Below are 18504 nucleotides of genomic sequence, written 5' to 3'. Positions count from 1 at the left end.
CGAAACTTTATATGAAGCCGTAAATGAACATGTTTTTTCTATAGTTGATAAGAATAAATTGAGCTCAATTTGTACCGATGGGGCCAAATTCATGGCTGTCAAAAAGAAAGGGCTTGTTGGTTATTTATTTTTTTTATTTATTTGGAAGAAAATATTATAACATAAAAACACAAATTTTTAAATTATATTCCAAGTTTGGATCCACATATAGCTGTGAAGTTTCATTTTCAACACTTAAATTGGTCCAAAATAAGTATAGAAACAATCTTTCGGATCAACATATAGCTGACCTCATTCGAATTAAGGAGTTTAATCCTGAGATGAATGTGGACAAAGTAATGGAAACCGCACTGATCAACATTTGTACAAATTGAACTTAAATCATTTTCATCAACATTATAAAAAAAAATTGCTCATTATTTATTCAGTGTACTTTTCTGCCAACACAGTTTGCAGCAACGTATATACTACTGCATTGGACAACACTCATTTAAACTATTCAAATGAACCCCAAAGTCCATGGATCCAGAAAAGGATCAAAAAGTATTTCGGATGATCACAATCGACCGATCCATCACATGAAATCAAACGAGGGAAATATCCATCATACTCTCTCAACCTGACCTCTAGCGATTTTTTCTGATAACTCAATAGAATGGTCACTGGAAAGAAAACTAACGTTTAGAAACTAAAAGAGGTATTGGTGGTAAAATCAAAGACATTCGAGTATTTTTAAAATTATTATAAATGTCTTTGTTAGTTTTTTCGAGAGATTGTGTCATAATTAAAAAGCTTCCTAAATCAAATTATTTGCTTTCGAATTTCGAAAAAGAATTATGGAACAACAATATTATTCTTTAAATAATGTATTAGAGAGAAATAAAAAATATGGATATAATCAACAATTTCTTCTTTCCACTTCTTTCTACTTATGGTAAAAAAAAAATTCTTATATATTTTAATAAATGTATGTGATAAACCGAACCTTCTCCTGTTTGGACATTTATTTAAAATCTGTATAAATAAATAAATTATATTTTAAATTATATAAATTTATATTTTTTAATGAAAAAAAATATATTATTTCAAATTAATATAGCTGCTAAATTAGTTAACAACTTGCCTGTAAATTTGATTAGGATACACTCAAATTAGGGCAATATTTTTATACTCTCGCAACAAAATTGTTAAAGAGAGTATAATAGTTTTGTTCACATAACGGTTGTTTGTAATAAAAGAGTTAGATGTGGGGTTATACTATATATAAATGATCAGGATGACGAATGGAGTTGAAATCCGGATACATGTCTGTCTGTCCGTGCAAGCGATGACTTGAAGAAAAATTGAGATACAGTGAAAGCTCGCTAATCCGAACGGTGTGTAATCCGAATTATCCAGTAATCCGAATTGAATAAAGTACGCGTTGCATATTCTATAGTCCGCATTGATTGCCGCTCTCTAATCCGAATTTTAATTTTTCTATCCTTTTGTAGCGTAGGTGCACATATTTGTTTTGACATACATAAGTGCAAACAACGTAGAAAGCCTGTTTCAACATGTTCTCGAAGTGTGAATGGAATTTTACAACTAACGGGACATCATTTGATATGCATACACATGTATGTATGTACAAATGAATGCATGTTCAATGATTTATTTTGTTATTATTTTAGTTCTGGAATAGCATTACACGCGACGACATCAATTTAAATTACAATATGGCAAAAAGACGTGCACATAAAACATTATCACTAGCTGATAAGATTAAAATAATACAAGAGATAGACCGCGGACAATCTGGAAAACGTTTGGCAGATAAATATGGTGTAGGAACTGCTACAATTTGTGACATAAAAAAAAATTCCGAAAATATTAGGAGTTATAGAATCCGTATTATGTACTAAAGTATCTTACAAAAATGAGTTAATTGTATACATACCTATTTTATCAGATTTGCTGAGAATTCTGATGAAAAACTTTTGAAGCAGCGCAAGACACTCAAAACGGGTGAGTACGAAGAGTTTGAGCAAAAATTATATGCTTGGTTTGAAGAGAAGCGGTCACGACATCAAACGATTTCAGCGGGAGTTTTACGTCAAAAGGCAAAATCACTTTATCAGAAAATGTATAACAATGATTCGTTTAAAGCTAGCGATGGATGGTTTCAAAAGTTTAAGAAACTATTTTCTGTACGAAACTTAAAAATATGCGGAGAGTCTTTATCTGCTAGACCAGATCTTGTTCCTGCTTTTCAAAATGAGCTCTACAATGTAATTGAAGCTGAAAATTTGTTGGACGACCAAATTTATAATGCTGATGAGTCTGGACTTTTTTGGAAAATGTTTCCAGACAAAACTTTAGTGCATTTTAAAGAAAAATCAGCTCCAGGCACCAAAATGAGCAAAGAGAGAATCACCTTCTTATGTTGTGCTAATAAGACTGGAAGTCACAAGCTACAGATTGCAGTGGTTGGTAAATCAAAAAAACCTCGGTCATTTAAAAAACAAAGGGTGATTGAATATTACTTATCAAAAAATGCATGGATGACAACATACATTTTTACTGAATGGTTTTTCAAATCGTTTATACCACAGGTAAAAAACTATCAGACTGAAAATAATTTGCCGAAAAAAGTCTATTGATATTGGATAATGCAACATGTCATGGGGAGCCGTTGGCATCTGAATGTGGACAATATAAAACTATGTTTCTCCCTCCAAATTGTACTAGCATTATCCAACCTATGGATCAAAATGCGATACGCCTGACTAAACTTTATTACAAAAAAGACCTCTTGTGTGAATTGGTCAATTCTGAATCAGACAGTACTGACATTTTTTTGAAACAATTCAGTATGTACGACGCTTGTGAATTGCTTAAGCGATCTTGGAGCAGGGTATCGGATTCCACTCTAAAGTCCTGTTGGAAAAATATTCATACCCAGAGATGGGCTTCAGAAGATAACATTCCATTGTCAGTCTTACAACAAGAATTACCGGAGAGTGACCTTTCGGCTCGTTTTGAAGAAAATGAAGAATTTCGTGCAATCACAAATTTATTTCGCCGCAATACTGACGTGGAACTTTCTGAAGATGAAGTTCTTGCCTGGATTAATGACTCTGGCAGTAGTGTGGTTGCATGTAGTACCTCAGAATTGGTTACAGAAGACGAAGAAGCAGAATCTAATATGATTAAGCGCGTTAAAAATCATGAAGCTGTACAAGCTTTAAATATAAGTATAGATTGGGCAAAGCAACGAGGCATAGACACTGATCAAATATTAGTACTCAAGGAAATGCGTAATAAAGCTTTAGAAGCATGTGTATTGAAACAGAAACAAACTTGCATCACAAATTTCGTTAAAAAAAACATAATAAATAAGGTGTAAGCAATATTCTTTCTTAAAAATATAATAATAAATAAAATTAGTTCTGAAGTACTATCCCGAGTTTTATTTTCGAATGGCGACATCTTATGTGAAATAAAATACATAAATATAACCTATCCACTAATCCGAATATTTCGCTAATCCGAATTGGGGTGTGCAATCATTAATTCGGATTAGCGAGCTTTCACTGTATCTTAATGAATCTTGAAAATGAGAGAAATCGACCACGCCCACAAAATGACGAAAACAGAAAAAATATAAAGTGCCATAACTAAGACATAAATAAAGCTATACAAATTAAATTTGGTACAAAGGATCACACTAGGAAGGGGCATATTTGGATATAATTTTTTGGGAAAAGGGACGTGGCACCGCCCCTACTAAGATTTTTGTACATATCTCGTAAACTGCTAAAACTATATCAACCAAACGAGTCGTTAATTTTAGCCAGTTCATTATATAGTTCAAAAATGGAAGAAATAGGATTATAACCAAGCCCACTTCCCAAACAAAGGTTACGTTGAAAACTACTAAATTCAATTTTCTTCAATTTCATGGCACGTTTGCAAAACAACAATATGTTAGGAATTATCCAAATCTTGACCAGCACAACCTGGAAGTCGAATACGAAATAGGAATTGAAATCTATCAATCACCCATTCACGACTTAAAATAACCATTACAACCAGTCCGTTAGTGAAAATATTGAAGCACCTTAAACTGAAGCGTTAAATTATTCCCCAGCCTCAGCGCTATCTGATGAAACACCCAAACAATTATCAATATGGAACGCATAAAGCCGCAATGTGCACACATTGTCGCTAAATTACAACCACAATCAGTTGTATTATTGCCAACAAAACGCAGTTCACGACGCCCTCAGCGTCAGCCGTGGTTGTGGTGGCGCTGACTGCTTGTTCACTGCTAAGGCTTGCAACAAATTGCTCTATTTTTTACTATAACTCCCACTGTTGCAATAATTGTTGGCTTTGCCTTTGCCGACGCCACACAGTCTATCTGCGCCATAGAGTTGGACCGTCTGTTGACAGTTACTATTAGCTGATTGTGTTGGCGCCCTCACCACCGTCGTACAGCTGGTGGCGCAGCTGCCGCACCCACAAGGCACAGAGCTCGCTATCGTTTGGCGCATCCAAGGCATAATGATGAAAAATTATGGCTTTTTTCTTGATTATTAAAAAACTTTTGTAATTAGACTGATACGCGCACGAGTACAAATTGCAACTGCGTTCACCACCATCACCACTATCACCGACTACACACCAGTTATGTTGCTAGTGTAACTGTACTTTTTTTATTTGCTTCACATCTTTCTCACTCGCCACTTTTGTTATTGTTGTGCAATGTATTGCTATTTTATAGTTGTTATGAGACTTCGCATAGTTGTTGTTGTTCCTGTAGCATTGTAGCATTGTTGCTTGTCATGTTGACGGTGTTGTAACAGTTGCTACTTTGTTTGATGACTGATGAAGTTGCTGACAGTTGGCAGTCGGTAATGGTAGATAGCCGCCGATGCCAGTTGTAAAGCTTGTGTATTGCGACAGGTCGGCAGTTGGCGGGGCGTAGCAGTCAATAATCAAACGACGGCCATTGGCCGAGTTGAGTGTCCAGCCGACCGGCTGATGCTGTCAATAGTCGGTGCAATCTGGAAGTCGGTGGAGAAAATATTTGAAATTAAAGTGCTGAACTGAAAAATGGGAATAGAATCTCTACGCGTAAGTTTTTTTTTTAATTTTCTACTATTATATTTTCAATTAAAGAAACTATTTTTATTGTTCTGATTAACTAAGAAGAAGAGTTCGACTTTGTTGATTAGCAAATTTAGGTATGGACATCTAGGGCCTCTGAACCAGCCATGTACGTTGGTCGATTCTCAACTTGTCTGGAACTGGTAAGGAAACCCCTCAGTTATTGTTGAAGAAATTATAGCTTTCGGTAAATACAGGGTTGATTAGGTTACTGTTGGGCAGTGTGAAGTTGATCAATTATAGCCAACCAAAAGGAATTGGTCTACTATAATGAACAATAAACTTTTCGAATTGTTGCAAAAGTTTCGACCAAGGCGTAATCTGTAAGCAAGTGTTTTTGACTAGAAAATTTGACCAAAAAGATATGATATATGTTCCATTAACAAAAATTAATATACATGATGCAAAGGAGTGGTTTCAACTTCATATACACTAATAATGTAATAGAGTTTGGAACCTAACAATACTATTGTATGCAAAATTTAATAATACTGACCACTTTTCAGGAGAGAAACGAATTGCATTCATTTTTTGTACGCGAGCTTTCACTGTGCTTTGGTTTGATGAGCTTTCGTTCAAGCTTCCTCTATTGTTTACAATCTTTAAATCACTTAATTTTCTTTATTAAGGAAGAAGAACTCCAATTTTGAAATCCAGAAGATTTAATTACATATTTAATAATATCCATCAAGCAACAACTTGAATAAACTAAAGCGTTAAATGCGAATTTAATACATGGAAATCCATTAAAATTATGAACTCTAAATATAAAGGTAATGAAGTAGTTTAAAGCAGGCGTCACAAATCTCACTGGTTTCGCTGAGGTGAGGAGAGCTACAAAAAGCGTCTAAAATGCACAAATGAATGCAGTTAAACGGCTCTTATATCGCCATACAACATAACGGCATTCATACAGACACTAGCAATGCTTTATATGTTTGTGCTTTTGTACGCTTATGTTTGTATGCTTGTACTTCTAACCGTTGACTCTTAGTGCCGAGTTATAAAATTAATGACTACCATTTTTAAGGCCATAATTATGCGAACAAAACTATGTATGTGTGTGTATGTGCTAAATGCTGCAACAACACTGCCAACAGCTGCCGTCGTTATGCGCGCTCACGCACCCGCTTATTCATTTATTCGCCCAGTTGCGTTGATAAATGGGCGCCATTAACTGGAACACAGCGACGCGCCGGTACATTGCTGATAGCTTTCGCAGTAGTCCTGTTGACAGACCGTATGGCTATTCCATTTATACATATGTATGTACATATGTATGTATGTACACACTCAGTTTTTTAATATATAAATATAGTTGTTATATACAATTTAAGAGTATAATCATATATAGTTAACATTGTTTATGAGTGCAAATATAAGAGTGCAGTCGGGTAGTGTTATAGCATTCGGAGTAAATTGATATCTAGCACAAATAATGTTTAAACTCTCAAATTTAAAAATATAAAATATATAATTTTCTACAATTTTAGTTGCTTCGCTTTGCCATATTAACCAACAGGAATGTACAATTTCGAATTGAAGCATTTACAACATTAGAAAATATCTCTCCGAGAAATGAAGACGAGCATTGGTCATTATAATACTGAAAGAATTTTTCGAAAATTTTCGATATGTTTAATGAAGTAGTTTCTTTCAACATTTTTTCAAACTTTTTTGAGTTTAATAGTTTTGGGGGTAGAATTGTCCACTGCTTGGTATTTTTAAGGAGAGTTGCCATTTGTTGAACGTATTTAATTCAACATTAAGCTAATAGTTTAAAAATTATATTGGTAGAGTTGCCACTTCTTTGGATTATTTGATTTTAAAAATATAATAAATATGGAAATCAAATTAAACAGGGAATAAGAAAAGATACCGTATAAGATATTTTTTAGAAGATATGACATGTTGTCACAACATGTGTTGCACAGAGTATTATAATTTTGTTCACATAACGGTTGTTTATGTCACCAAGAAATAAAAGAGTTATTATCTTACGTACCTTACCACACACCATGAAAACAGTTGAAATCGGATAATAACCACGCCCACCTCCCATACAAAGGTTAGGACGAAAATTACTAAAAGTGAGTTAACTCACTAACGAAAAACGTCAGAAACAGAAAAATTAGCAGGAGGAAGTTCCACTGAGATTTTTTTTACAAAATGAAAAATGGGCGTGGCATCGTCCACTCATGCGTCAAAAACCATATCTTAGGTACTACTCGACAGATTTCAATGAAATTCGGTATTCGGCCCCAGATATCGAACATGTTGAACTCAGCGCCTAAGGGTAAATTTTAACCGATAATTTGGGTAAATCTCTTAGCTAATTTAATGTAATTTAGAGGAAATTGTTTTCTTCTAATAGTATTCTGTTCCAAAAATTATTAAAATCGAGTCATAACATCTCCTAGCTTCCATATACCTAATTATAGGTTTTTCAAAAATACGGTGGGCTTTATTCAGCAAATATGTATTGGTTAATATGTGAGATATCTTAGCAAAATTAAATGAGCGCATAGTCTTGGATATAGTGCACCTTGCTGATGAAAATTAATGAAATCGGTTCAGGCATTACCTCATCCCTCATATACTATATGTGATGATTTTCGATATTATATTGGACTTTATCCCGAATATATGGGTCAAATAGTGTTATCTTAATAAAACTATATCAATGAATTGCGAGAGTATAAAATGCTCGGTTACATCTGCCCTTAAAATTTACAAAAAAATTTTCTCTCCCAGAATACGGAATTGGGTAGCAACTTAACAATCTTGTACTATTCAGAAAGTGATTTCGATGGGGGCCCCGCGTTTCAAGAAATCATGTTCCTATTCCTAAATGCATGTACTTTATCCCAATTTTCTTTGTGAAAGCTCTTTACTATTATATAACAGGATTTCCCACCAATATCTTTAACTGTATTTCGTTAATAGACCTTAGGTTAGGTTTTATGGCTGTTCCACACAGTGGGGAAAACACTCAGCCTATAAGGACAGTCCTTTGTGGAGTCAGAAAAAAACCCTAATTATATATTAAGAGTCAAACAAAGCGCTGTGAACCTACTGCAAATCTGCATAGGTTGATTACTTTTACAGCCGCCGATTCGCGATGATGTTCAAAAAGTGAGATCCACGGAATTTTATTCTTGATCTTGCATAGACGAGGCTTTCCATAAGGAATTGTTGAGCGCCCTAGACATCTTACGATTTTACTTGGGTCAAAAGGTCTTGTGTCTAGTAGATCGCAAGGGCGTAGGTGCTCCTACTTGTTCGCATTCTACTGTCTCGAGAATGACGTGCCTAGCCTTAAAAGTTCATTAGAATTACTTTATTACCTCCGTGGCCAGGCACCCAAACTAGTCTAATCATGTAGATCTAACTGGTATTGACTGAAGGTGAGTTTAGACATTTCATTACCAATCTCGGGCGCATAGTCAGCGAGCACTTAATCCCAGAGTGAATCGTCACCTCACTGAAGCTTGAAAGCAATACAGCCGCTGCTACCTTTATAGCAGCCAATTGTGACTTAAAGAGGCCTCCACCATACAAGGATCCCACCGAATATTAATTTAGCTATGGTTTCATATAACCAAAGAACTATTTAATATACATAGACCTTAGTTCATATAAAAAAATTGTTAACATTGATACTTGTTCCCTACAATTGATTCTGTGAACAAATTTTACTGTTTCACATGATCAAAATTACATTTACAATAAGGAAAATTTTTTGAAGATGTGAGATTTTCCCTATGTGAAATTCATATTACAAAAAAAAAAAACAAATGTGTGAGTTTTTTCATTGGGAATGTCGTTTACATGAAATTTACAATAAGGCTGAATATTTCCTTTCGCATCTATCATGTCGTCTGGGTTATGAATCGCTTGTGATATTTTACAATATAACCAACTATCTATGGCTCTGATTGCAGTGAAATATAAACGAGTAGGTCAGTGTTGTGTATTACTCCATAAATTTTGAATGTGATTTTAGTTTGCTCGAACAGTAATTATCTGGGTATCTCGACGCGAATTAAAAAAGTCAACTCACAACTCAAACAAATATCTACGCAGCGAATCGATACCAAGCGATCATGCGTCTTTGTCTCGTCTTGTTCGGTGCGGGTTGTCGGATATGAAGCTATGGGCGTTGTCGTATCAGGCAAAAAAAGACGTCTTGGCTAATCCGGTGTGGGTTGAGGCAAACAGAACAAAATGCAACTAACACCAAATTTTGGAAATTCGTATGCAAATATTTTTAATTTTGAAAAATGGAGAACATACCTATTTTCTTATGACTCAATCTCCCTGTAAAAAAATAGTGTGGTCCAATACCCAGAAAAAAGTAAAAGTACCCAGTTTTGGTAAAGTGTTATGGAACACTGATTTTTTAAGCTCATTAATGTTCGTGACACACATATTGCTTGCTTAACAAGTAAGGAAGGGCTAAGTTCGGGTGTAACCGAACATTTTATACTCTCGCAATTTATTGATGTAATTTTATAAAGACAACACAATTCGACCCATATATTCGGCATAAAGTTCAATAGAATAACGAAAATCATCATAAATAGTATATGGGGACTGAGGTAATTCCTAAACCGATTTCACTCGTTTTCACCACCAAGATACAATGTATCGAAGACTATACGATCACTTAATTTAATATTACTTATAATTAGGTATATAGGATCTGGGGGAAGTTATGACCCGATTTTTACCATTTCAGGTACAGAGAGGAACTGTTATAAGAAAAAAATTCAGAGGGAATGAATTACATTAAAATATCTGAGGAATTTACCTATATTTTCGGTGAAAAATTAACCTTCGGCACTGAGTTCTTCATGTTTGATATCAGGGGCCTTGAAAAGTCATGGTCCGATTTTGACAATTTTTCCACAAGTGATGTCACAGCTCAAATACAGTATTTGTGTAAAGTTTTATTCCGCTAGCTTCATTGGTTCCTTATGAATACATTATAAAGTGAACGAATCAGATGGAATTCAAAATTGGGTTATATGGGAAGTAGACGTAGTTGTGAACCGATTTCGCCCATATTCCACCCGTGTCATCAGGGTGTCAAGAAAGTGTTATATACCGAATTTTATTGAAATCGGTCGAATAGTTCTTGAGATATGGTTTTTGACCCATAAGTGGGCGACGCCACGCCCATTTTCCATTTTGTAAAAAAATCTCAGTGTAGCTTTCTTCTGCCTTTTCTTATGTAAAATTTGGTGTTTCTGAAGTTTTTCGTTAGGGAGTTAACCCACTTTTCGTAATTTTCAACCTAACCTTTGTATGGGAGGTGGGCGTGGTTATTATCCGATTTCTTTCATTTTTGGAATGTATAAGGAAATGGCTAAAAGAAACGACTGCAGAAAGTTTGGCTTATATAGCTTTATTGGTTTGCGAGTTATATACAAAAAAACTTATTTGAGGGCGGGGTCACGCCCACTTTTCCAAAAAAATTACATCCAAATGTGCCCCACCCTAATGGGATCCTATGTTCCAAATTTCATTTTCATAACTTTATTTATGGCTTAGTTATGACACTGTATAGGTTTTCGGTTTCCTCCATTTTGTGGGCGTGGCAGTGGACCGATTTTGCCCATTTTCGAAAGCAACCTCCTCAGGGTGCCAAGGAACATGTGTTCCAAGTTTTATTAAGATATCTTAATTTTTACTCAAGTTATCGCTTGCACGGACAGACGGACAGACGGACGGACAGACATCCGGATTTCAAATCTACTCGTCATCCTGATCATTTATGTATATATAACCCCATATCTAACTCTTATATTTCTTGGTGACACAAACAACCGTTATGTGAACAAAACTATGATACTCTGTGCAACAGGTTGCGAGAGTATAAAAATTATACCCTTGTCGTTAGTGTCACTGCCCATTATTTTGGTTTTGTCTGTTGTTTTTCTTGTATTTGTTTTGTATTTTTTAAAATATCAAATGTCCTCACCAATCCTCACCGTGGTGTTGTTTGCCTGCAGCTGTGGCCAGTAAATCAAGCCAACAACAATGCTTGCGGCAATTGAAAATAATCAATATGGCCTCGTAAAAAGATTAAAATTATGGAAATTAACTCATTGATAAGTTACTATAATGCAGCTTCAATGTAACAATGACTTCGCTTCAAGCAAAATAAGAAAGCTCCTTTCACATTTCTTGTTTGCTTATCATTTTCCAGCGCCCATTACCTTCGCTTTAAATCGCTTCCATTGCATTTCATCAGCCGACGGTGCACGGTTGTTGTGCTGCAACGTCATAATTATGTAGCGTACGTGTTGCTGTACTTTCATTCAGTCAAAAGTACAAGTGCAGCGTAATAGCAAAATGAAATGGTTTTCATACATCTATATGTACATACTATATAGTAGATATGTATATATTATATAGGTACATATTTACGCTCCACATTGTCAGCAGCAAACGGTAGTCAACGTCAACAATAATCACTTGTGCGTTCAACTTTTGACGTTCGACGTGTTGACGTATATTGTGTTTATTGTTGTTATCCAACAGCACACATACATATATACTCATGTCCATGCATACATATACAACTATTGTTCGTCTTGCCACTGTTGATAGCCGCAATTAAGTCGGAAATGTCAGAAAGTTACGACGTGGCAGTTATGTACATAATATGTACATACATATGTATACTTGCTTGTTGCATGGCAAATGTTCAGTCCAAATATCAGGAAAACTAAGCAAAATTCCTTAAGTGTAAGGGTTGGTGGTATCTAATATTCGCTAAAAAGTTATATCCAGTAACCAGTTATTTAAAAAGAAAAGTAAGTGATCAATTTTATACTCTCGCAACATATTGCACAAACAATAATAGTACTGTTCACTTCGTAAAGTGATCCACATCCTGCATTGGAGCCAAGTTGCAAAATCTGAAATATTTTCTTAATTTTGAATCCTGTGAGCTATTTTTATATTACCTATACAATAGATAAATTGTAATGCATAAATATTCAATACTAAACCTGAGATTTATGTATCAAATATTGTCAAATATATCAATATATAAAATGTCTTAATGAAACGTACGATTGGAAACTAATTGTTTAAAATGAGACCAAAGCGGCCAATACTCTACATCAGCATGTTGGTACAATATTAATCTTTTTACAAATTGTACATGGAAAAAGTCGTTATGGATACAGACAAAAAGTTAGTGCGGATTATTATTATTTTCCACAACTATTTCCCTATTTTTTCAATCAATATCTTCTTCGCGGCTACAATTTGCCTCACTCATAAGCACGGCATTGTTTCAAATAAATCAATTATTTCTCCCCAAAATATTCCTTAAAATTCCAATTAAATACGGTAAATTCGCAATACACTACGCCAGCATGTTTGTGCAATCAGAAAAATATCAAAATAGTTTGGTTTTGCTCCAGAAGATTATGCAATCACACCAAAAGTACATAAACCATCAATCAGCTGGCACCATCAGGTGATTGCGTTTTATTTAGTAGTTAAATAGCAAACATTAATATAGACTTAGGCCTATTTAACTATATTACTAATTACCACTTCAAACACGTTCTTGTAATAATATGTCCTTTCTAATTTTCTTATAATTGAATTCATCTGTTCCCTGCCTTCCATTTGAAGTTAAATCGGTTTATGTCACATTATGCTTTGTCACAGGCCATCCTGGACCATCCACTGGACTGAAGATTAGTGTTTCGTCAGTCGTAAATGTTTTAAATCCATAACGAAAAATAAGGAGATCAGAATCCCGATATATGTATGTAGCTGAATAAGAATATTAACGAATCGAACATAAGGTTTTTTACAAAATTTATTTTATCAAACATTTTTTTCCATTTGCGCAATATAAAAATCAAATGTAAATAAAAACAAGTAAGGAAGGGCTAAGTTCGGGTGTAACCGAACATTTTATACTCTCGCAATTTATTTATTAAACTTTATTTATATTATGAGTATATAATTAATATTCGTCATAAATATCGTATAAAGTCCATTGAAAGTTGGAAACCATAATATTAGGTTAGAAGCACCGAGGTCCTCGTGTTCGATATATGGGCCTTAAAAACCTATGGTCCGATTTCGGCGATTTTTAGAATGGGGCTGCCACACTATGAACATAGTATTTGTGCAAAGTTCTGCACCGATATCTTCACTAGTGCTTACTTTATATATTGTAAAGTAACCGATTCAGATTGTCTTCAAAGTTCTGGTATATGGGAAGTAGGCGTGGTTGTGAAGCGATTTGGCCTATTTTCACAACATATCATTGGGATGTAAGAAAACTATTACAAACCAAGTTTCATTGAAATCGGTCGAGTAGTTCCTGAGATATGGTTTTTGACCCATAAGTTGGCGACGCCACGCCCATTTTCCATTTTGTAAAAAAATCTGAGTGCAGCTTCCATCTGCCAATTCTTATGTGAAATTTAGTGTTTCTGACGTTATTCGTTGGTGAGTTAACCCACTTTTAGTACTTTTCAACCGAACCTTTGTATGGGAGGTGGGCGTGGTTATTATCCGATTTCTTTCGTTTTTGGACTGTATTTGGACAGGGTGAAGAGTGGAGTTCAAATCCGAATGTCTGTCTGTCCGTCCGTCCGTCCGTCCGTCCGTCCGTCCGTCCGCCTGTGCAAGCTGTAACTTGAGTAAAAATTAAGATATCTTGATGAAACTTGGCACACTTATTTCTTGGCACCAAGGTTGCTTTCGAAAATGAGCAAAATCGGACCACTGCCACGGCCACAAAATGGTGAAAACCGAAAACACATAAAGTGCCATAACTAAGCCATAAATAAAGCTATGGAAATAAAATTTGGTATGGAGGATCGTAGGATCGAAGGCCATATTTGAATGTAATTTTTTTGGGGAAGTGGGCGTGGCCCCGCCCCCTACTAAGTTTTTTGTACATATCTCGCAAACCAATAGAGCTATATAAACCAAACTTTTTGCAGTTGTTTTTTTTAGCCACTTCCTAATACAGTCCAAAAATGAAAGAAATCGGATCATAACCACGCCCACCTCCCATACAAAAGTTAGGTTTAAAATTACTAAAAGTGGGTTAACTCATTAACGGAAAACGTCAGAAACACTAAATTTCACATAAGAAATGGCAGATGAAAGCTGCACTCAGATTTTTTTACAAAATGGAAAATGGGCGTGGCGTCGCCCACTTATGGGGCAGAAACCATATCTCAGGAACTACTCGACCGATTTTAATGAAACTTGGTTTGTAATAGTTTCCCTACATCCCAATGATATGTTGTGAAAATAGGCCAAATCGCCCCACAACCACGCCTACTTCCTATATACCAGAACTTTGAAGACGATCTGATTCGTTTACTTTACAATATATAAAGTAAGTACTAGTAAAGATATCGGTGCAGAACTTTGCACAAATACTATGTTAATAGTGTGGCAGCCCCATTCTAAAAATCGCCGAAATCGGACCATAGGTTTTTAAGGCCCATATATCGAACACGAGGACCTCGGTGCTTCTAACCTAATATTACGGTTTCCAACTTTCAATGGACTTTATACAATATATATGACGAATATGTGGGTCAAATTGTGTATTATATAATATAAATAAAGTTAAATAAATAAATTGCGAGAGTGTAAAATGTTCGGTTACGCCCGAACTTAGCCCTTACTTACTTGTCAACCTAACCTTTGTATGGGAGGTGGGCGTGGTTACTATCCGATTTCAACTATTTTCATGGTGTGTGGTGGGGTACGTAAGAGAACCGACTGCAGAAAGTTTGGTTTATATAGCTTTATTGGTTTGCGAGTTAAATACAAATAACCGATTTGTAGGCGGGGCCACACCCACTTCCCCAAAAACATTACATCCAAATATGCCCCTTTCTAGTGCGATCCTTTATTCCAAATTTTACTGTTATAACTTTATTTATGGCTTAGTTATGACACTTTATGTGTTTTTGGTTTTCGCCATTTTGTGGGCGTGGCAGTGGACCGATTTTGCTCAGCTTCGAAAGCAACCCTCCCAAGGAACATGTGCTCCAAGTTTCATTAAGATATCTCAATTTTTACTCAAGTTATCGCTTACACGGACGGACGGACCGACAGACATCTGGATTTCAACTCCTCTCGTCAGCCTGATCATTCATATATATATAACCCCATATCTAACTCTTATATTTCTTGGTGACACAAACAACCGTTATGTGAACAAAACTATAATACTCTGTGCAACAGGTTGCGAGAGTATAATGAAGCAGTATTGCCTACCCCTTGTAATGGTAAAATCTGCTACTATATTCAACTTTTTGAGTATGTTTCGAAACAAAACATTATTGTTTTGCTAACGCAGAAGGAGTGTCAAAATAGAGGGAGAAAGCTGTTTATTTTACAACAAACAAACCTTTTATAATTGAAGGAGCATTGTTAACATTATTGTTAATTCCAGTAATTGTGTTTGGAAAATGCACTCTGTGATGTTATGGATGGATTCGCAAAGTCTGCGTTGCACCAAACTCTACTGAGTCCCTTAATCTATTTATGGATGGTCTGTCCATACGTATGTCCGTACACCTTGTATATAATGAAGCTTTGTGATCAGAATGTGTGAAATCGGTCCAGAAATTACGTCGGCCCTCATATGCTATATGAATATAAAGGTCAATTTAAGAGCTATCGTCATAAAAATAAATAAATAAACTGCGGGAGTGTAAAATGTTCGGTTACACCCGAAATTAGCGATGTGGCACACAAATTTTTTTTTTCCTTTCGATAAGTTGAATCAATCTACAAAATTTCAAATCTGTTGGAAAAACGAATACCCTGCCTCAAGGCAGTCGAAGTTTTACGTTTTTTCAATATTTTATAACTTTGGTTGTCTGGCATCTGAGAGAAGTCAGTTTTCTCTTGTATTTGCCTTTTAATTCATATGCAATATAAAAATAAATACCGCTGTATGCCCAACTGCATTTACTTAGCTAATATGTATTTGTAGTTCGTCATCAACTTCTACTTTACTCCACGATTTGAGTCAATAAAGTATTTATTTTCGTTCGCGCGCCAGGCCCTTTGACTGAGGGCAGGTTTTAATTTGTCGAAAGTCTTCTTTATTCTTCGTAAACTTCGTAAACTTAGTGACAAAGCTTACGTGGTAAAAAAAATAATCGCTCTACACGATGGCTTGTGCGCCTTTGCCAATAATAACTCTTCATTGCAGGAGGATCACTGCCGAGATGACTATCGAGAGTTCTTGGAACTGGTCTCCATATATCTTGGAGAGACACCTCCACATGGCGTCATGTTTTCACCATCTGGTTGTATAAGTGAAGTCCGATTTATGTCTCGTGCTTTGTACTCCCTTAAGATACTTTTGTTCAAGAAACAGTTCAAACTTACTTCGAGGAAACAAGACTTCGAGATTTTTGTTTGTTTGTGTGCACAGTGTATGTAAGAGCGTGGTTCACTGCTGCTTCCGCCATCTCTGCCCCATATCATGATTTTCAGTTTCTGTCCATCTTGCATGATTTTGAAGATATTAACAAGAAAGTGTCTGAGGTGCCCATTAGGAAGTTTGTAGGGCATCTGTGGTAATTAACACTGAGTGGGTGACGCTTGCCGTTTTTGATTCCACTCTTTCCATTGAAATGAAACGTAAGATGTCACAGATACTCTGCTCTATGGAAAAAGAGGATAATGCATCTAATTTATCGCCTCCATCTTTGGGTTACAAAAAAATTATTGCCAAGCCGAAAGATGTTGCAAATTTTTCGGAAAAAGTTTTTATGAGCTACTAAGTCCAAACTCTCTCAAAAATTTCCGCATGTTCAATCTTAGTTATGATTTCCTACAAAGTGATCCAATTAAGTGGGCCTCATGTAAAAGTTTTATTATTGCCAAGGAATTTTTTACAACGTTTCCTGTTATCAATGACGCTGCTGAAAGGGCCGTAGGCTTAACTCAAGAGTATTTGGGACAAGTGAAAACTGAAGACAATTTCCAAAACCTTCTCCTTGTTTGTCAGCACGCTCGTAGAGTAATGCCCATGAAATCATTGACTAAAACTCTGTTCTTTTAGGTGTATTTGCCAGTAATTAAATAATAATTTAACAGTCTTAAAGTCTTTGTTTTCTTCACTAAATGTACTGATATCAATTTAAGTTCTTCTGGAATTATTATTCGCGTTACAGCACGTGAATAACCTTTGACATTTGCATAAAAAAGTGAAATAATACATATTTTGAGCTTCTTGAGGCAGGGTATAGGATCATCGCTGGAATTCTGAATTTTTCAGGTGGTTTCAGTTAACCAAAAAGAAAACAAGTAAGGAATGGCTAAGTTCGGGTGTAACCGAACATTTTATACTCTCGCAATTTATTGATGTAATTTTATAAAGATAACACAATTTGACCCATATATTCGGTATAAAGTTCAATAGAATAACGAAAATCATCATAAATAGTATATGGGGACTGAGGTAATTCCTAAACCGATTTCACTCGTTTTCACCACCAAGATAGAATGTATCGAAGACTATACGCTCACTTAATTTAATATTACTTATAATTAGGTATATGGGATCTGGGGGAAGTTATGACCCGATTTTTACCATTTCAGGTACAGAGAGAAACTGTTATAAGAAAAAAATTCAGAGGGAATGAATTACATTAAAATATCTGAGGGATTTACCTATATTTTCGGTGAAAAATTAACCTTAGGCACTGATTCTTCATATTCGATATCAGGGGCTTTGAAAAGTCATGGTCCGATTTTGACAATTTTTCCACAAGTGATGTCACAGCTCAAATACAGTATTTGTGTAAAGTTTTATTCCGCTAGCTTCATTGGTTCCTTATGTATATATTATAAAGTGAAGGAATAAGATGATGATCACACGTGTCATCAGGGTGTCAAGAAAATATTATATACCGAATTTCATTGAAATCGGTCGAATAGTTCTTGAGATATGGTTTTTGACCCATAAGTGGGCGACGCCACGCCCATTTTCCATTTTGTAAAAAAATCTCAGTGCAGCTTCCTTCTGCCATTTCTTATGTAAAATTTGGTGTTTCTGACGTTTTTCGTTAGGGAGTTTACCCACTTTCAGTAATTTTCAACCTAACCTTTGTATGGGAGGTGGGCGTGGTTATTATCCGAGTTCTTTCATTTTTGGACTGTATAAGGAAATGGCTAAAAGAAACTATTGCAGAAAGTTTGGCTTATATTGCTTTATTGGTTTGCTAGTTATATACAAAAAACCTATTTGGGGGCTGGGTCACGCCCACTTTTCCAAAAAAATTACATCCACATGTGCCCCTCCCTAATGGGATCCTATGT

The sequence above is a fragment of the Zeugodacus cucurbitae genome, chromosome 6 (assembly GCF_028554725.1).
Source record: "Zeugodacus cucurbitae isolate PBARC_wt_2022May chromosome 6, idZeuCucr1.2, whole genome shotgun sequence".
NCBI lineage: Eukaryota > Metazoa > Arthropoda > Insecta > Diptera > Tephritidae > Zeugodacus > Zeugodacus cucurbitae.
The sequence above is the reverse complement of the archived record's forward strand: the minus strand, read 5'-3'. Positions refer to the sequence as shown.